Source organism: Teleopsis dalmanni, chromosome 2 (genome assembly GCF_002237135.1).
Source record: "Teleopsis dalmanni isolate 2A chromosome 2, ASM223713v2, whole genome shotgun sequence".
Classification (NCBI taxonomy): domain Eukaryota; kingdom Metazoa; phylum Arthropoda; class Insecta; order Diptera; family Diopsidae; genus Teleopsis; species Teleopsis dalmanni.
This window is the reverse complement of record NC_051847.1, coordinates 117783689-117789543: the sequence shown is the minus strand read 5'-3', so window position 1 is coordinate 117789543 and position 5855 is coordinate 117783689.

The window sequence follows — 5855 nt, the reverse complement described above, 5'->3', positions numbered from 1 at the left end:
AATAATATATTAAATATTGGACCTGTAATGAAATGAAGAAAAACAGAAGTGCTTTAATATTGCATTTAATTTTAGTTATATACATATTTTTATTTGTTTAATATATATAAAATATTTATTGTCAGAGCTTATTTATTATTGTTTTAAATTGAGTGCATAAAATACAATTCATCTTGGCACTGAGAAGTACAAATTCCAAAGGTGAATCACCTCTAACTCTTACAGTTAACACAGTTTTCATATAACACAGATAAGAGATACTTAAATCAAATTAAAATATACATACGCATGCCTTCATATATACTTGTTGTATATATTTATTATATTATAATTAAAAGCTTATCAAACAAGATTCATTGACTTTATATAATGCATGTTGGCACTTCAATTTATTTGCGTTTCACTATAAAATGCAAAATTATTTCATTGAATATTTTAGATTTTATTAAATTGCATTAGCAGTAAAATTAGTTGAGATACAGTGAATTTCACTTCACTGAGAACAAAATTATTGAAATTGATTAAATCATGAAGTTGATTATCTATAAACTTTTATTTGTTATATATTTATGCTAATCCAAATATTTACAATTTTTTTTTGGTTCTTAATCAAAAATAATTGAATAAATAAATAATTGTACGAATATTCAGCATTTGAGGCAGAAGTAAGTCAACTTCCTTCCCTCCTGCATGTGATACCTATGTTGCTGACAAACTATTTTGTATTTTCACAAAAGCAGCCACAACAAAACAAAAACAGTATCCACATTTTTTATATAATTTTATATTTACAATTGCATATTAACGCAAATAGCATGATTCTTAGTGACGACTGAATGAATATGAATTATTTTATCGAGTGAGTAACAGGTTGCTTTTTCGGCACCCTACTTACAGTCAACTTCGACACATAACACACTCTAAACTTATTTATACCATATGTGTCTCATACGATTATTAACAATATCCATACAAATATATTCTTACAAATAATCATTGATAATTTATTTAGACAAAAAAAAAAGCCGAAATTAAAATAAAAATAAATGATGGTAGGAGAGGTATAAGGTGTCAGCAAAGCGTTACTCATAGCTTTCGAGGTCTTAATACAAACCTTTATCATTCTTGTGATACCACGTCCTTGTTGCTATTAATAAAATTTCTGATCAATAAATCCATTATATATTTTAATAAAAACAAGATATACCAGATAAAATAAGGTATAAGGTTTCAATAATATACCAACAACATCTAAAAGAAGGCAATAGCTTAAATTGATGTTATGATAATATAATATCTGGTGATAGAGAGAGAAAGGGCGAAAATGGGGGAGAGAGAAAGAGGGAGAGAGAGAAAGAGGGAGAGAGAGAAAGAGGGGGAGAGAGAGAAAGAGGGAGAGAGAGAGAAAGAGGGAGAGAGAGAGAAAGAGAGAGAGAAAGAGAGAGAGAAAGAGGGGGAGAGAGAGAGGGAAAGAGAGAGAAAGAGGGGGAGAGAGAGAGAAAAAGGGAGAGAGAGAAAGAGGGAGAGAGAAAAAGGGAGAGAGAGAAAGAGGGAGAGAGAGAAAGAGGAAGATAGATTCAAAAAGCAGTTTGCAATATTTTACGATCTACGATTAAGGAATCATATCGAACACTTACGGCAAATTTGCTTGTAAAAAAATTCTTTTAACTCTAAATATTCACGTTGAATAAAGTTGTTAGAGATTACATATCATAATAATCATGCACATCACTTTAAGAGAAAATTAACAAATCTAACAAGTCTTTTTTATGATGCCAATCCTAAATATTAAAACTTAATACAAATGTTAAAGCCTACGTTAAGTTAATCTTTATATAAAGATTGTATAGTAAAATATGATGCTGATCGAAAAAACTCTTTAGCACAAAATTCAATAGTGATATGGTGGCATCCATAAATATTGACTTGAAATAGAAATTGTATAGCTAATAAATGGTAGTTTTATTATAGAAACTACGTATAATATATATAATATAAATCTATCTAGCGGTTTAGGAAAAAATCAGAATTATGGCATAACATTCCATAAAAGAAATTATTTTCATTTAGAAATTAGAATCACCCACAAAATTTTAATTTTTGAGCGTCTACTGTACTATATGCTTTTATTTATACAATTTCATATAAAGAGTGTTATTTTAGAGTTTTGATTTTGCAAGTGAAATAAAACCCATCGAAAACATGGTAATGTTCTGAAAGTGTCTTAACATAAAATTTAATTGTAAGCCATTTATATGTCTGAGTTGAATGAAACACAATCTGGAAATCAAATTTTCTACGAGCTGAGCTCGTATAAATCTGCAAATGTTAATTTCTAAGTGATCTCAATATATATATCCCTTAAAAATAATCCAAAGAAGTGAGATTACACAACCGTGCTGGATAATTACAGGATTATTTTACAATAATGTTCTACAATAATCTGAAGCTGTTGTAAATTGTTTGTCCATTGATTTTAGGGTTTTTAAGAAAAGGTTACTTTGAAAAATTATGAGTTAGTGATTCCAGTATTCTCACGAACCATGGACACCAATGTTTATTTCAATTGGTTTAATAAATATCTCCGCTGTCAATTGTGAATATTTTCTGTGAAACAGTGTTTCCAAATTAATAATCAATTTTTACAAAAATATGTCCTTAAATTTTTTAACAATTTCATGAAGTAATAATGCATTATTATTAACAAATATATTTTATTTAGTTATTTTGGGTATTTCATGTATGAAATATTTTAATTATTTAATTAGCTTTTATTTATATATTTATAGCAACAAAATCAATATATTAAAGTATATAAGTAATAATTAAAAAATGTCTGAGATTTCTTAAGTCAAGTAGAAGGTTACCTACTTCAAATGGCAATGAGAGAAAAATGGTGCATGATAGATATGATCGTATATAATTGAGTTTCCGGTATTATGCTAATTTACAAAAATTTTGAGAAAAATTGTTTTTCTTTAAGAGTTATGACAATTTTTCCAAAAAAATATTCTTTAAAAAAAATTAATATCCAAACTTATTTACCTAAATAGGTAAATAGGACATATAAGGACACATATATTAAATAGAGAGGCTCTTAATGCAAAATAATTAAGATTTGAGATTTTAACTCAAAGAATTTAACCTTTTTTATACGAGGGATACTATTTATATTTTGAGTCCTGGCAACACTGATTGTTGTCAGATGCCATCTGACGTTTCTATACGAATATTTGACATTATTAAACATAACCTACTTTAGATTTTTTGTCAAAGCAGCGTTAAATGTGTTATTTACAGTGATTTGTAAATTGAGTGTTCCCGAAAAATTGGGATTAACACGAGAAAATTTTCATGCGATGATTTATTACGACTTTCAAATGGTACAACCAGGAAACATTGATGCTGTGCAAAAACTGATAAGGCATTAATACCACCAGCTTACTCGTATTTAAAATATTGCACGATCATTTAGCCGTGAGAAAGGTTTGTTCCCATAATTTGACAAAATCTCAATAACATGTTCGTGTCGATTGGTTCACACAAATGTTCAAGAAGAACAATGGCAGTGCATCAAAAGACGTATATACGATTGTAACAGGTGACCAATTATGAATATATGCGTATAAGCCGGATATATTCATGATCGTAAACAGCAATCGACTGTATGAGTGTTTCAAGATGAACCAAATCCAACAAATGTTGTTTGCGCTCGAAGCGCTTGGAAACAAATGATCGCTTGTTTTTTCGGGTAAACTGATCATATAAAAACTGTATCATTACAGGAATGTAAAACGGTTAATTCCAAATGATATACAACGATTTGTTTACCCGAAGTCTTCAGTGAAACAAACGGAATATGGAAAACAAACAAGCACCGTCTGCTCATTTTCCATCTCCAACAAAACAATGCAAGTGCTTACACATATCGTTTAACAACCGATTATTTGAACATTCAAAAAATCGAAATTATGAGTCATCCGCCGTACAGTTTGGATACTGATTTGGCAACCAATGACTTCTTCTTGTTCCCGAATCTCAAGAATACTCGTAAATTGCGTGAATAATGATTTTCGTCGGTGGAAGAAGTCGTTGTTGCATTTAAAAAGCATGTTTTGGAGGTGTCTGAGGAGGATTGAAAAAAATGCTTTGGCAAATGGTTTGAACGCATGAAAAAGTGTATTAATCATAAAGGATAATACTTCGAGAAACCATAAAGCAATTTTTAACGAAAAGTGAGTATTTTTTTATTATTAGGCTCCAAATATAAATAGTGACCCTCGTAAGTTTATTTGATTTCTTTATGACACCAGAGTTTCCTTGGTATTGCATACTTAAAGCAATCGTGAATTTACAATGAAATATAATGTTAAACATCCACAAAGATTGAATTAAATTTAAAATTTCTCACATGTGAGAAATGTCATTGTCAATTTGTCATTTAAAAGAATTATGTTAATTTCAATTTAGCAATAAATGAGCCGCATATTTTGAATAGTTCTATTTCTGTATACTTTGTATTATATTCAACCGATGGTGACATCGCCGATGATCTCGCAGTACTGGTATATTGAAGAAATGAAATGAAAATTCTTGATTTTATCAAAGTTCAAGTAACCAATGACTGGACTGTCGCTTGAATTAGGCTTTAGTACTCTATAAGATATACGAATGTGTAGGAGGGGCATTTACATCTTCTACACAATGCATATTAAATATACGGGTACTTGCTTATCAAAATTGTTGACGTAAATATGTACATATTTCCGTATTAGATATATAATTTCAATCTTTAAGTGTCAATTGCTTTTGCTTTAATCATGAATGTTTATGCGATTTACAATGGATCGTACTTCAATTGTGATAATTCAATAATACGAAGTGTTCAATCACGAACATGAGTTTTGACCTCCGGCAGAATGTTCAATCATGAACAGGAATTTATACCATAAATTTAATTATTATAGTTTATATCATCACCTAAATTCTTAGAATTATGTACTAAAGAAAAATATAGATAAATAGTAACATTTTTTAGCAACCGTATTTAAATTATTAAACTAAAATATATTCATAAAAACAATAGGAGGAAAATCCCAAGTGTTGGGACTTCCGTCCTTTTTTTAACCTTTTTTAACCTTTTTTGACAAATGTAATACAGTCCACTAAAATCATAATATTTTAACCTTGATGTAGAAATTAGTCTTAAAATATTTTTGTATAAAAACACAACATTATTTGAAATAAAATCAGTAGCTAAAAATTACTCAAAGTGTGTGTACTTTAATTTATTAAATGTACATTTTGGTCCTTCGAGACATAAAGTAAAATTGAGTACAGTGCGATACAAGCGTGGACCGAGGCTTAAACATCGGTGCCATAAACTAAATATATAGTACAGTGCGATACAAGCGTGGACCAAGGCTTAAACATCGGTGCCAAAAATTTAAATATAGTGCAAAAAGCATTGATCGAGATTTAAATATCGGTACGGTAAAAAGAAAATGGATCCATCAAAATTATTAGCTCTGCTAAAACAGCAAAGAGCAATATATGACGATGTTAAGAATATCGATAAGAATAGCAGCAAACGTGAGTTGCGTGCGAATACAATAAAAGAACGTTTAGATAAAGTACAAGGATTATGGAATCAATTTAAAGATAATCACGAGAAAATACTCTTAACGGAGAATAAGGAAGACAAATATTTTAAAGAGGACTTTTACACTACAGTGCATCAAAAAGTGATTCAGGTGAAAACAATGCTCGAAGAAATAGTTGAAAGCAAAGATAGAAATGCAGAATCTGTTGAAAGCAAAAGTGTAGACGAGAAAATAACGGAAAGTCAAATTGAG